The 16,799-nt window shown below is 26.7% G+C and overlaps 1 protein-coding gene across 4 annotated transcripts in view; it reads left to right on the top strand.

The window, feature by feature from the left end:
• Positions 1 to 1,085: 1,085 nt before the first annotated feature.
• Positions 1,086 to 16,799, top strand: part of LOC105845233 (mucin-2) — a 135,210-nt gene continuing 119,496 nt past the window's right edge. The window contains exon 1 of one of the 4 annotated variants that reach the window (XM_065801521.1): positions 1,086 to 1,155. The gene's annotated coding sequence lies outside the window, so the exon portion shown is untranslated. Of the gene's footprint in view, positions 1,296 to 16,799 lie in introns of all 4 variants that reach the window. The other 3 variants (XM_065801520.1, XM_065801522.1, XM_065801523.1) reach the window with 3 other exon arrangements.

Here is a 16,799-nt window from a genome sequence, read left to right as displayed (position 1 = left end):
CAACTTACACAAAATTGTGCAAATCGTTAATAAAATACATAGAATTGAAAACAAACAAATAAAATAAATAAAGCATTTATTTGTTTTTCAAATTTTTACTATTTTGTAAATAAAATTATTGGCTACTCATATTATTACCGGAAGCTGTTTGTTCAGATTCCATGATGTTTGTTACAACAAATTATAAAATGTTATAATAATTTTAAATTAAAATGTGCTTTAACTAAGCATCGTTATTCAAAACTTTAAATGTAAAAACATAAAATTTAATGTTCTTGCACTTACATTAATAAAAAAATTTTTCTTAGCTTAAAAAAAAACTTCAAGAAAATAACAATTGAACTTTTTCAATTTTCGTGTTACATAATTTAACAAAAGCATGATAAAGTTTTGTTTTTTCTAAAAGTTATTTTAAAGTAAAATATTTGGCTATTGTTAAATTAAATATGTTAGCTCTATTTCCACACAAAAATAATTTGGATTATGCAAATAAATTTATGGTTAAATTGAAACTTCACAATGACACTTTTTATCATGCAACAATAAGAAAATCTTAACTTTCGGAACCATTTGATTGACTTAAATAAATTTATTATAGTGTGAGAAGTATATTTTTAGTAAACTTTCATGTTTCTACATCAAACCGTTAAAAAATTAAATTTAAAGTAAGGAATCTGACGTCAAAAATTGATCTAACAAATATAATTCTTTAATCTAATGTTAATCTGTGTCAAATTGAGAAAGTAGGCGTCTATTGCGATATCGGTATTTAGATATAATTTGTTACTTAGAAAGTCAGCGTTTTTGTTAGAAATAGTTTCGAACGTTTTATCGAGACGGGTGAATAAAAAAAAGCAATTGCCTTTACTAAGTAGTTGGTCCTACATATACGTCCTTAACGTATATACAGCTTTACGTAAATAAAAATTTAAGCGAGTTTGCTAAAGTATTTATTCACGTAAAGCTGAACAATTACTCCAAAAACACTGAGTAAAAGCAACTGCTTTTTTTTATTCACCCGGCCTATGGTTTCGTACGTCTTATCGAGACATAGTTTATACAATTTTTTTGTGTGAGTAATCTCAATATAAATTGGATTGTTTTTAAAAATGTTTTAATTTAAATTGGCTTTTAAGTGAGTTTTTAGGCAGATTTGTAAGTTTAATGTGCTATAATAGTTTTTGGTTATATCATAAAATTATATGCTGTTATATCATAAATTATATGCTATATCATAAAATTATATTATAACTAAAATTGCTATTAATTTAAACAAGTGGATTTTAAAATTTAAGGTAACTTCTCTTGCCTTTTATTAACTTATTAACTAAGTATTATTAAACAATTTTTTCATGTTCAGCTGTAGTATTTGGTTTATATTTAATATCACTTTAGTAGTTCTTAAGAGGTTTGTGTACATATTTATGGATGCTATATTTATATATCTGTATATATTTATAGATGTTTATATAATATATAGGTGTGTGCCTGTTTTAAGGAAAATTAATGACTGTTCAAATTAAAAAATGATTTATATATATATATATATACATATATATGTATATACATATATATATATATATATATATATATATATATATATATATATATATATATATATATATATATATATATATATATATATATATATATATATATATATATATATATATATATATATATGTATATACATATATATATATATATATATATAAATATATATATGTATATATATATATGTATATATATATATATATATATATATATATATATATATATATATATATATATATATATATATATACATATATACTAGGAAAAACATGATAGAATGATACTACATTGACTAAAGGTTTGGCTTGGGGCAGCACTAGGGTTATTATGACATATTGTGATAAAATTGGTTACTCACTGATATAATTAAAACCCTTATGATATATTAGATATTTGAAATTTCTATTTAGCGCGGCAACTACGAAAAGATTTTTTTGTGTTTAAAAAGTAATAAAAGTTTTTTATGGACAGCGATGGCGTACCACTGTTTTTGCGCTAAACTTTTATTTATATATATATACACACACACAAATATATATATATATATATATATATATATATATATATATATATATATATATATATATATATATATATATATATATATATATAAATTTAAAACATCACATAATACGAATTGTTTCAATACTAAATAATTTGCCGGATTTTAGGCACCGGCATAATCAGCATATAATATAATTACAAAAATTGTGACCGGTAAATAGCAACAACAAAATTTTAAATTTTAACGTCATCTTTTTAATGGCTTCTTTTACTTGAGTATGAAAATATTGAAGTCCAAAATTTGTTTTAACATATTGTCCATTGTCCAAATTCATACCACCGTACATTAGAGAACATTGATGCTTTTGTATCTCCAAGGCTTTACATACTTTTCTTACAAACTTTTCATCCTCAACTTTAAGTCTGGGAGATTTTATTGGTATCCATAGTAAAGAGATTGTAGGAAGATTATTAGAGTTTGAATGAATTTCATTTTCATTTGCTGAACGTTTTTTTCGAACCCGAAAAGAAATATCTTTAAGCATTTTTTCATCGAACCCATTTTCAGTAAACACTTGAATTAAAAAAAAAATTTCATCTTTTAGATGGTTTTCGCTGCATATTGAGTATGATCTGTGTATGTATCCGTTGAATAATGCTTTTAAAATTTTGGGATCGTGATTAGAATGAGGTTTGATTTGGATATTGGTTATAGCATTTTTCCTGAAAATCTTGAACTCATTTTTTCCTTGTGTATTATTAATAAAAGTCATATCCAAAAAGTTAAGTATCTTATTTTTGTTTTCGACTTCAATAGTATATTTTAAAGAAAGATATTTTCTGTTAAGGATTGTTTGGAACTGTTCCACTTGCTTTAAGTTAGAAAACCTAGCGTGGCTATCATCTACATATCTATGCAAGAATTTAATATCAATTGAAGGAATAATTGTCACTGCCATTTTTATTGCCTTTTCCTCGTGGTATTGTAAAAAAGATTCAGCCAAAGCAACCATAAAAGACAATCCAATTGGGCCTAATTTCTCTAACTCATGAATTTGTATTATCTGATGTTTTAAATTAGTTTATATATATATATATATATATATATATATATATATATATATATATATATATATATATATATATATATATATATATATATATATATATATATATATATATATATATATATATATATATATATATATATATATATATATATTTACAGCGGTGGCCAAAAATTAAAGACCACTCATTTTTTAGTTGGTTTTTTAATCTTTAAATTAAAATTAAAAAGATTCTAATTCACATGTTAAATCTTTTTTTCTAATATCTTGTTAATTAAAACATACGGATTAAAATGGTATAATTTTTTTAATCTAATTCTAATTAAATAGCGTTTAACTTATTAAAAAACTGATGAGTACTTATAAATCTTCTTTAAATAAATTGGACAAAATTTAACGACCACTCTCAAATCTTTAATTTGCACTTATCAAAAATAATAATCCATCATTTTTTTTAACTGTCTTAATTGCTTATTACGTTGGCCATAAAATAAAATGTCGAAACCTGAGTTTCGATATCAAATAAACATTTATTTTTTGAATTGCAATAAGGATATAAAAATATTGCAAAAATGCGTGCAAAGATCGAAGAAAAAGACAGATACGCGGGACTTGTATTAAAAGAAGAAGGCTATAACATCAGACAAATAGCACAAAAGCTCGGAAGGTCTCACTCTTGCATTATTAACATAATTCAACGATACAAAGAGACCCGGTCATTTAATGATCGTCATAGGACTGGACGCAATAAAATTTCAAATGACCGTGATGTTCGCTCTATAGTGAGACTAATGAAAGAAAACAGACAAGCATCATCTACAGACTTGTCTACAAAATGGACACTGTCAAATGGTCTGGAAGCAAGCCCTAGAACTGTGCGAAGGGTCCTCCACAATTTAAATTATTTATGGCGTGCTGTAGCAAAAAAACCACGCTTAGATAAAAAACAAAAATTTGCCAGGAAAGAGTGGTGCAAACTACATAAAAATTGGTCAACAGATCAGTGGAGCTGTGTGGTCTTTAGTGATAAAATGAACGTTGAGGTAGACAACAGAAAAGGTTGCGTAATGTTGCGTAGACTTCCAAGTGAACGGTTCGATGAATCATGCATTTTGAAACGAACAAAACAAGGCAGTGGTTCAATAGGCATTTGGGCCTGTATGAGTGCCTGTAGAGTTGGCGTTTTTCATTTATTCGATGGTAGACTCAACAAAGAAAGGAACATCGAAAATTTGGAAAACTCGCTTATTCCTAGCATTGATTTATGGCAGTTGCAAGATGGATTTATTTTCCAGCAAGATAATGCGCCGTGTCATAAAGCGCATGTTGTTAGCGATTGGTTCAATTCTAATAAAATTCAAGTGCTTCCATGGCTAGCCAATAGTCCAGACTTGAATCCAATAGAGAATTTATGGTCGTGGCTTGATCAAAAGCTTGGTAAATAACAACTTTACAATTTGGAAGATTTGAAATCTTCTATCTCTCATCATTTGAAAAATTTACCTGATGAAGTAATTAAAACTTTAATGAATTCAATGACAGAACGAGTACAAGAGTGCTTGAAAACAAATGGAGGAACAACACTTTTCTAAATTATTTTTTTATTGCTTTTTGAAATATTTTTGAAACTGGCTTTAAAATTTTGTCCAATTTTTTTTCCCATTTATATTTTTTAAAAGTCAGTTTTTTAACATTATTTTATAAAGAAATTATAAATTCTTTTATAATGAACATAAAATAAAATAAAAATTCTTTCCAAAAATGTTTTTCTTTTTTTGATACTTTTTTCCAAAATAAAATTATACTAAGGTTAAAAATAAATTTTGAAAAAAAAAAGAGTGGTCTTTGATTTTTGGCCACCGCTGTATATATATATATATATATATATATATATATATATATATATATATATATATATATATATATATATATATATATATATATATATATATATATATATATATATATAAATATTTGTTTAGTTATATATATATATATATATATAACTAAACAAAATGTAATATAATACAAATAAATTTTTTAGTGTCCCTTTTTTGATAATATTTATATTTAAGTGACATATCAATGACTTATATTTTTTTATAAATATTTTTGTTCGCTTTTTTTACTGCTACTTTTTATTATTACTAAAAATTTTTGTTTTTACTCTTTAGGGGCGGATTCGGGGTTAATTTTGATTGTGGCAAAAGTTATAGTTTGCGCACTCATTAGTGCGGCAATTTTCATTAAGCTTAAACAGCTATTTTGATTTTAATCGAGTTTAAGACTCTGGGAAGGAAAACTTTTTGATCTTCTAAAATTTAGCGTTTTATAATTTATGGAAAATACCTAAGGGTTCTTCAATAATTAGACAACGCTAAATTTAACTATTAGAGAAAACAAAAAAGATTAAAAGTTTTCTCTCGCAGAGTCTAAAATAAAAATAGCCTTAACTTTAAATAATTTTTTTTATAATAATTTTTTAAAATTAGCACCAAATTTTATATTTCTTCTCTTAAACTTTTGGCACATGAGGAATTAAAGTTCAAATCATGAAATATTACTAAATTCAAACCATATTTTAACAGTAGGCAAGCTAAAACATAATAATGGGCTAAGGACTGAAGAAATAAGAAAAATAAATTACATTAAATAAGGAAAAATAAAAAAACGAATTTTTTAAAGTCTTTTTTTTTCTTTCAGTGATCAAAAAAACAAAAAAACAAATACGATAATTTTATTTATAGTTTGTTCAAAAAGTTCTACACCAGGCCCTTCTATGCTGACGAAAAAAAAATACCGACGCTACAAACAATGCAGCAGTTGTGTCTCTAAAAGGTACTTTGTTGTGCTGTTTTTGAAAGCATTGATTGACGGTTCACTGCTGCTTGGGAAAGCGTATTCCATGGGACAACAACTCTATTTGAAAAAAGGTTATGTCATTCATCACAATTCTATATTCACTGGCGTTCTAGTTTTTGGTTACGCCCTCTCAAAATGTGCTTGGCTTTACTAATTGAAAGATTTTGCAGGACAAAAGAACTGACAAGTTCTAGTTGACGAGTGATCTTAATTTGCATGATAAGGTCTGCTTAGACAAAGCTATTGAAGTCGATTTTCATAGGACAGGTGTTTTTATAGATGATATTGTTTTTGTTGCTCGATGTTGGACTTACTCGAGGATGGCAATGTTAGACTTTAAATGCAACATTTTCAACAAATAACATAATCATAACACAACATAACATAAACAAAAAAATATATATAAAAGTAGTAAAAAGATTTATAACGATATCAAAAAGTTATTCTACTAGAAGCTTGTTTTTAACATGAAAGACTGCCAATATGAACTTTTGAAATTAGATCTAAAAACTTCATTTTTATTTTTTCAAACTCTAGTCTAAACCTTTCAACTTACCATATTTGGTAAGGTGAAAAATGTAACACAATTCTTTTTTTTATTTAGGCTAGAGTTTGAAAAATTAAAGTAAAGCTTTTAGATCTGATTTCAAAAATAAGTTGTGCATAAAACAATTGATTGATTGCAAAAATAAGTTGTACAAGTGTATGCATATATTTAAGTATTTTATGATTCTAATTGAATGTTGAGTGTTAATGAAAAACAAACTATTAAATGCTCTTGTTCTTGAACATGCAAAATATATTTGAACATGAGAGAGACATAGTTTTTTTAAATATACTCTTACCATACCGAATAATTGACCGTACTTTTTATTGATTTTATTTGAATACCCAAAAAGAAAACTGATGACGTTTTAGTATAAAACGGTAAACTAGAAGCTGATATAAGCAATATAAGAGAAACTTTTTTTAAAAGTGATACACTTCATTTGAGTAGCGTTACATAGGCAAGCTTTATTATCTAAACTTTTAAGTTGCAATTACCCAAAAAGTTTTCAGTTTTTACATATATAAACCAAGAACGGATATTTAAAAAACAGAAATTCTGTCTTTTTTACTCTTGCAACAGGTTCTTGTTTGATGACTTTTAGTACTAACGTAAGACCTACTTGTTTGTAAAAAGATTGCAGCTAAATAGATATAATGTATCTAAAATATTCGGGGGTAAGCTATAAGTTGTTTCAAAATATGACAAACTGATTTTTGCTACAGTTGCTACACATGATTTTCCTTTTTATATATATAACTTCCAGTCACACTTAGGTAGATACGCTGGAAAATGTTTGGAATTTTTACAAATTCCAAACATTTTTCATCATTTTTCTTTTTGATTCCAATAATCCTGTAACATTAGTCAACTTAGATTAGATACAACTGAAGAGCACAGCAGCTAAACTAAAACCCTTGTCTTGTATAAATTGTGTCAAATTTATGTAAATTGTATTAAACTTATGTAAAAATATAATAAAATGTATAAATAAAGAAATGCGTGTAAAAAAAATTATAAATGGAAACCGAGTTGACTGTAGCACGTGCTTCACTTACTACATCCTAGATCGGCCCCTAGTATTATTATTTTTTAATTACTATTTTTTTAATTTACTTATAAGTTTTTCCCATACATAATTATACAAAATGTGCATCAAAGCAGAAATGTAAAATTGTTTCAAACAAGTTTTTTTTATTTTTCTAAGAATTAGTTTCAAAACTGGATTTATAAATTTAACTTTCATTTTCAGATTTGTCTGTTTCTTTGTTTTCTGATCAAAAATCCATACTTGAAGTTTACTCGTGAACTGAATTATTTAAATATCTACTTGATTAAAAATAAGAAACGTGCAACTCTCACTTTTTCGTTTAAATAATGCAAATAGTAGCACGGTTTAATGTATACCTAAACACGGTCTTATCTATAATTCTATATTCATAAAAAAATACTCCATTGCATAACTTATCTCACAAATAATAAGACTCTTGATTTTGATTTATTATTATATATTTGAAATATTATTATATACAATAATTTATAAATAAATAATATTCTATAAAGGGGCAATTCCACGCTCAAGTGAGTTATTTCGATAAAATGAATAAATTAATTCAAACAAAAACCAAATAATCATTGGGTTGCCATATGTTTAAAAATTTTTAATTTTGATTAATAATGTTTTTTTGTGTTACTAAGTTGTTTTAAATTTCAAATTAAAGTCATGCGTCATACTTTCTATATAAATGGTAGTTAAACTACATTTTGATATGAGCGTAGAATTGTCCCCGTAAATAACGATAACTAATTTGATTTAAGATAGGGTCACGGCACCACCTACCGCGACTTTAAGAAAACTTTTAACTTCAAAACTTCTTAACTCCAAAACGATAACAGATTTTTATTTAGGGTTTTCGAATTAATATTTTATACTCAATTATTAACTAAATTATATAATTCGAATTTGAGTAAAGTTATTTTTTTCATGTTATACTGTGATAAAGCACCACCTACCGTAATCGATTCTGCACCTACCGTTTATGAAAAAAAGTCGTATATTTTAATTTTACTTTTATATATTTAAATCAAGAAACAAATACATAAATTTAATATGATTACAAAACAAAGAAGACATTGGTTATAAAATTATCCACCAAAGCTTTATTCTGAATTTAAACTTTTTTTCTTTTTAAATTTTTTTTTTAAATGTTTTTTTTTTTTTTTTGTCTTTTATTTTTATTTCTTTTGTTACAGCTTGTTTTCTTTTAGATTTTTCTTGTTTTCCTTTTTCTTTCAATTCTTTTTTTTCAGCAGCTTTATTTTTACGTTCAATTTTTTGATATCTTCTTCTTCCTTTGCATTTTCTCTAGTTATTTAAATCTCTAACCATTTGGATAAAGTTACAACGCTCGGTAATCGTTCAACTTGTTTCAGCCTTTTTTTCGTGATTGGTTGTTTTGGTCTTAAAAGAAAGTCGTGTAATGGATTTACATCTTTATTATTTGAACCTGGTGGATATGCTACTGATTTACTTTCACCGGGTTCATAAATTATTACGCTTTTTCCAAATTCGCTAACATTACTAGATACGATTTCATTTTGCGTACTGCTAATATTTAAATACGATTCTTTATCGATTTCATTGTTCAATACATTATTGTTGGCTTCTATTAAATATATGGTTTGTTTGGAGCTATCGTTAAATTTAAGTTTTTTCTAAAAATTAAATAATTCTCTGAAGTCAGTTTTACCTCCCCATTTTTTATTTCCAGTTTTTCAAACTGTAGCAATACTTCAGGTGCAACGTTGTTTCCAAATAAGTTTTCCACGTTATTATGGCTTGAAAGATTCGTTTCATTATTATCAATTGTGGAATTCAATTTAACACGTTGAATTACTTTTTTATAATCAACATTGTTCGCATTAAATGGGAATATTCCTGTCGATCCATAACAAAATTATTCAACAACATTGGTACATTTTCTTTGCAAATTTCATTAAAATCTTTATCTAATTTAAATTGCCGACAAATGTTCTGCCTTTTTTTTTTATTGGTCCGAAAACTGACACATTTAATGGTTGTAAGATGTGTGTAGCATTAGGAAACAACGAAATCAAATGAATTCTTTCCGAAGAGCAATACATGCTGAGCTCTTTAGACAGATGCGAGCGATGTCCATCCATGAATATATATATTGGTAATTGTGTATTAATAGATTTCAAATATGGTACTAACACATTTGTGAAGTACTCATAAAAGCATTCGGCGGTCATCCAGCCGCTGTCACTTTTACCGAGTCCCCAACCTGGTGGTGCAGCAGCAGCATTAGTATTTGGCATTCGAGCATACTTGTACAATGTAAATGATGATGCTAATTCACCATTTGCATTTACGCAAAATAGAGTTGTAGGATGAGGCACATCGGACATATAAAAATGCAAAAATTCCATAAAATCTAACTTGCAAAAACGTTTTTTAAAATTTTTTTTTTTACAACAGTTGCAGGAATGCCAGATAAACCTTTGTAAACAACCATCTCACCTTTATTAAATTTTCTAATTAAATTAAATCTAAATAATTCATCTTCTAATTCTTTAATTAAATGATCTAGAAGAGGAGATGTGATGGAATATTTAAAAAAATCTGAAACTGTGTCAGAGGGATAATTATCTCTAAATTTGTCTGTCACAGAGCCTTGGTTTAACTTCTGAAACATCAAGAGACTTAGCTAGATCAAGAGCAATTAAGTACCACTTGTTATGATAGACATATATATTTTTTTAAATCTAAAATTTGATTTTTTAAACAATTTGTTTCATTACACTGTTGTGATATATCAAATGCTTCAGTTTGGAGAACAACAGTAATGGCATAGAAATAGTTCATTATTTGTTTTGTTTAAACTAAACTTACAATAAAAGAAAAATGTGTGATAAGATTCAAAAAACATAAAGCTTTTGAAGAAGTATCAATATTATACCTCTTACCTTCACTGTATGCCATTTCTTTCATTGAATGAAAAACGAATATTTGGTTACCAAAAAAAGCATCCAGACCTCTAAGTTTCTGAACCTATGTAGTTCGACATGTATCAATTACTTTTGCTTAACCAGGAAAAATGAATTTATAGAGACAGCTGGCACGTTTAGGTGATAAGTTAAAAAAATATGATATATCTTTGATTTGATCAAGAACATTTCTAACACTCTGAACATTGCACTATTTACTAACAACTTAGTTAAGTTTATGGCATGCACAGTGAACAAAAATTGCCTTTGAATTGATAAATTTAATTCTAGATGAAATACCTTTTAACTTACCAGACATTGCCCCAGCATTATCATGAACACGATCCTCTTTTTAAATCACTTTTGACAAATTTCTTTATGCATAAAACTTCTCTATTCACCATAGGGACAAAATGATTTGGTGACCATATTTCTTTATCCTTGGAAATAGAGTGACAATCTGTGTTACACCATAAAATACTCAGAATTTGTTTATTTAACACTGTAGATAATGCAATTAAGTAAAGAAAAAAAGCAAACTTATTGTTTCTGCAATTTTTATAGGCTTCTTTTTTTATAAGATCAGAAATATTTATATCATTTAACTCAGTAAAAGAATGAGAAGACTAGAATGAAATACATGCCATGAAAACACTAGAGAGTGAACTTTTAGATTCCTCTTGGTTTAAGATTATTGGGAATCTTGAATAAAAAGTTGCTTTCTCAAACAACTCAACAAAAGTTAATAGTCGAAGAATTTTATGTGTTTTATCTGATGAATTTATCAATAAAGCAGCAGAGTTGTAAAAAAAGTTACCATTTTCCATTGACCTGTAAAGTCATAACATATATAAACTAAATATAACAAAATATTATAAACTAATTATAAACAAAATAAAACATAAAAAAACTTTAAACTCCTACTTTAAAACAATATAGTCTCATTTTCTTTTTGCATATGAATAAGAGCTTCCATTTCAAATTTTCTTAAAGAAAGAAGATCTTTGTTTACAAATTCTTTGAGATTATTACGAAGCTATTTTTTGTAAGTTGTAATGTAGCGGTACTAAAACAGGCAGGAACGAACCCTGACCTGTTTTAGTACCGCTGGAGCGGTATGGGCGCCTAAAAAAAAGCGCCCAAATATTTATTTTTTTGCCTTTTTATTAAAAATAGAAAAAAACAAATTCAGTTTTAAATGCAGTAGTCTATAAATAATTTTTAATTCATTTTAGATACCTTATTTATTCTTCAGGTCAATAAAATGAATTAAAAAGAAGTTGCTTTTTCACATAATGACGCAACTGTCCTTCGGTTACTAACTGAACATTAGTTTTAAAAAGTTGAAAGTTGTTACGAAACCCAATTTTAAAAACTCGTTGCAAACTTTTATAAGAATAGAATGTATAAAAAATTTGCTTTAAAATATCAGGTCTACAAAAAAAAACTTTTTTTTTTGTTGCTTGAGATATTTAAACTAATTTTTATGTATTTTTAAACGCTGAATCCAAAAATAAGGTTTTTGTTGGCAAGCTCTAGTTTTTTGCGATAACCAATTTATTTATTTTTTTAAAATTATGTTCTTCATAGATATTTTTATTCAAAAAAAAGTAACCACTTCATCGTTTTATTAGATCAAATAAACATTATGATGGCTTTTTCAAATCGACATAAGTGCAAGCATAATCCTAACTCATTTTGTTATATCTGTGGTTGTTATACACTTGTTTGACAAAGACAAAACATTACAATTTTGTAAAACTAGCATATAAATTATATTTTGATATTAAACTTAGCAATCAAGACAAAATGTGGGCTCCACATACTGTGTGCCATATTTGTAAAGAAAGTTTTCGAGATTGGACAAAAGGAAAAAGAAAGAATTTATCTTTTAGAGTCCCCATGGTTTGGAGGGAACCACTAAACCACATTGACGACTGCTATTTTTGTCTTGTTAATACTACTGGTATTGGCAAAATAAAGAGGCAAAAAACAGCTTATCCCAACATTCCTTCTGCTATTAGACCAATTCAACATTCTAAAGAGATTCCATTTCCAATTTTTAAAGGTTTATTTTTGTCAGAAGACGAAGATTTAGGACTTTTTAAGCAAGCAGCAGAAGTATAAGCATAACGTTTAAAGGAAAAAAACCTACTTAATAGTTTTGCAAAAGTTTCTTACTTTAGAACAAGAGATGAACTTTTTTTCAGAAGTCAATTTATTTGTTTACTGTCATGATACTTCAGGTCTCCTATTACAGTTAGGTATTTCTGTATATAATCCAACATAATGGAGACTTTTTATCGATAGCTCAAAGCGAAGCCTCAAATGCGTCATTTTGCACAATGGAAATATTTTTGGTTCTGTACCAATTGGTCATTCTGTTCATTTGCGAGAAACTTACGGTGACATTAAAATGGTGCTTAACTTGATTAAATATCACAAACATAACTGGATTATTTGTGTAGATCTAAAAATGGTTAACTTTTTACTTGGTCAGCAGAAGGGTTTTACAAAGTTTCCATATCATCTCTGTGTGTGGGATAGTCGAGCAAGAAATCAACACTGGATACAAAAAGAATGGCCCATTCACAAGACTCTCACAGCGGGCATGCTGTGAGAGTCTTGCAAAAGGTTTAAATGAACCTATTGTTAGTCGAAATAAAATAGTTTTTCCACCACTCCATCTTTAACTTGGATTAATGAAACAGTTTGTTAAAGCAATGAAAACTGATAGTAATTGCTTTCAGTATATAGTTACATCATTACCAGGTTTTTCAATAGAGAAAAAAAAACCAGGAGTTTTTAATGGGCCACAAATTCGCTATCTTATGAAAGATAAAGAATTCATTAAAACAATGAATATCAAAAAGAAAACGGATTGGTTGTTGTTTATGGTTGTTGTAAAAACTTTATTGAAAATAAAAAAGCAAAAAACTAAGCAGATTTAGTTGATGAAATGTTGGAAACCTTTTGTGATCTTGGATGCAAAATGAGTATTAAGCCTCATTATATAAATAGTCATCTTGACCAGTTTCCTGAAAATCTTGGAGATGTGAGTGAAGAGCAAGGAGAGCGATTCCATCAAGGTTTTAAGACATTAGAAGATCGTTACCAAGGACGATGGGGCATACATATGATGGCAGACTACTGTTGGGGCATCAAGCGAGAAGACTCAGGAAAAGTTTATAAAAGAAAGAGCAACAAGCAAAAGTTTATTCCTGATTAAATAATTTTAAATAAACAATATAATCTGCAATCTTTTTTAAAACTAAAGTAAAACATGATTTTGTTATTAATCAAAAAAAGTTAATAATTTTGCTAGGACTTTATTTATAGGACGATATTTATAAAATGTTTATTTTAAATAGTTCACATTTATATTCATCTGATATCTGCTTTTGTTTTAGGTTGGTAAACAACTTTTGTTGTAAAAAATATATCCTAGCACTTCCAAATGAGTTTCAAATCTGTATTTTAGAATTATTTCTAATGTTTTGCAAAATAAAAAAAATTTTTCTGCAAAAAATCTGTAACTTTCCATAAAAATCTGGTGCCAGATTTGAATTCAGCGTATCAAAATTATGCAAGAACAAGTGTCAAATTTAATACAATAAATTTTTTGTAGACCTGTGATATCCATTCAGAGTTAAGTTAACTTTTGTTTTTGGCAATTAAGAGTAAACTGCTTTTGATAATAAATGAACTTAAGTAAAAAATTTCAGTCTTAATCACTATCACGCAAATTTAATTTTTGAATGAACGAACTTTTAATTTCAGCTTGCTATTTTAGTTTATGCGATGAAAACGAAAAAACGAAACGTAAACTTTTTCAGAAAGTTTTGTTTCTTTTCCATATTCTTTTTGACTTTTAAAATGATACTAATAACTTTAAAATAACTTAACAAAAGTTTTATTAAGATCTGTTTAAAGTGACCCATAGTAAATGTAACTTATTTATTAAAGTAATTTTTTTAAATATACTTAATGAATAAAAAAATATTTTTTAAAAACATGTTTTTTATAATATTATATGTTTTTAATAAAAAAAAGTAACATTTTTAAAACTATGTTTAACGTAATTATCTCTTTTTTAAAAATCTTTAATTTAAAATTATAAACCATTGGTAAAAGTTAAATGAACAGATTTGCTAATATTTATATCAAAATTTTAAAATTAAAATAATAGTAAATGCTTAAGTTTTTTATTCAAATAGTTATTCGAATACTAGACTTAAAACTACGTTGTTAATTTTACAAATATTGCGCGATTTAATATATGTATCTATATATGTAAATATATTATCTAATGTAAATATTGATTAAAAATTGTTTTAAGTATTTAAACATATAATTACAATTTATTTAAACATTTAATTACTATTTATTTAAAACATTAATAACTACTAAAATTTAATTTACTAAAATATAGTTAATAAATGTTTAAAATACTTTGAACAACTTTCAATAATTATTTACTAATAGCGTGTTATTTGCAACAAAAGCATTTATTAAAGTCATTAGTAAAATAGTTTTCTTATCGTAACTAAAGTAACATTTGTCCACCGGTAAATTCACATATTCATAAAATGTCTTCAAATCAATTTCTTATCATAGGAACAAACTAAACAAGATAAACACAAATGATCAAAATGATGATGGAAAAATTAATATCCCCTAGATCCGCCCCTGCAGGTGGTTAGATATTTAGGTGTTATTGCTGCAGTTTTGTGAGTTAAATGGTTAACTGTTATATAACATGAGGTTATGAATTTTAAAGCCCGTTAATATGTTTATAAAAGCAGAAGAACTTGTGGCTTGTACAATTAGCTTCGGATTCGGCTAAATCCGGTTTCCGCTCCTTAAGCAGGATATCGGGAACACTTAACTCTTAGTGAACTAAATTCAATTAGATGTGTTAATTCTTTCCATTTAATCTCTACCCTCACTACTCTATCCCACTCAGTTTTGTCTCTGCACAAAATTTAAAAAATAATTTTGAGTCTGGCTGTTAAAGGTGAAACAAATCCTAGTGGATCATAAATGGATGCAGAATTTTTTTAAATATTTCTTTTTGTAAATTTTAGCTTATCTCACGATTTTAGCAAATCACTACATTAGAAAACAAATTCATCATTTTTTGTGGCCCACTTCACTCGTAACACCTAATTACTTTTACTTAGTTCTGCTTCCGAGTAAATGTTATTATCAAGATTAGATACTGATTTTTCAGGAATTTAATGAATTTAAACCGTACTTGGTATAGTTTTAATCCGGAAAACATATTCGGTTTTAACAAATCGGACCGGATATACAATTTTGCTCACTCCTACCATGGCCTACTGTTATTATACGGCCTGATTTGTTGCATTTTCCGTAAAAAATTAAGAGGCCAGTTTTTTTACGGCAAATGTTTATTTTATTAAAATAGTCGAGGAATACTTGAGATAATCATCATATAATTACATTATGCTATACAATATTTTTTGCTAACTGATTCCCTGTTTCAGTATACTCCAATAACATATGAAGCACTAAAATAGGCTTTCAAACAGCTATGTATCAAAATCCTTATAAAACAAACTTATATATTGCAAAGACTACTTACAACTCTTACGAGGAAATAAAAACAGAGGTTTGTAATTTTATATGTATTAAGAATTTGAGAAAAAATCTTTTAATAGCACTAGCTATCAGTTCTTTTTCTTTTTTTAAACTCTTTTACCTGATCTTTTCTTACAGAATTTGTAGTTTCTTTTTGTAAATTATTATAAAAAATATTAATGACAACTCGAGATCTATATTTAATTCCCCATTCTAGGTGGTTCTTGCATGTAAAATCAACACTGCTATAATAAATCTTAAAAATTTGTTCTGCAAAACTTTTAATTGATAAAGAATAACTGCAATGTTTGATTAGAATAGAAGAAATAATATCTTGAATACTAAAAAGATGACAAATAAAATCAGACAAGGATTGACTTGGACATGTAAGTCCACCTCAGGATAATATTTTCAGATATTCGTTATTAAGAACATCTTGGTCTGTGGAAACCATTTTTTAACCACAAGATAGACATTTAAATCTTTTTTTCAATTTTTTAGCTAAGTAGCCTGCTATAGTAACAGCAACTTCTATGCTATCTTCAGAAAGCTGACATTATCTTGCATAATGTTTTCTAAAGTAGAGTATTCAAATGTTTGATAAAAATTTTTATCCCAGAAATTAATATCTTCCTTTAGAGGACTTCTTACTG

This window comes from Hydra vulgaris, chromosome 07 (genome assembly GCF_038396675.1).
Source record: "Hydra vulgaris chromosome 07, alternate assembly HydraT2T_AEP".
Classification (NCBI taxonomy): Eukaryota; Metazoa; Cnidaria; class Hydrozoa; order Anthoathecata; family Hydridae; genus Hydra; species Hydra vulgaris.
This window is presented reverse-complemented; position numbering and strand designations above follow the sequence as displayed.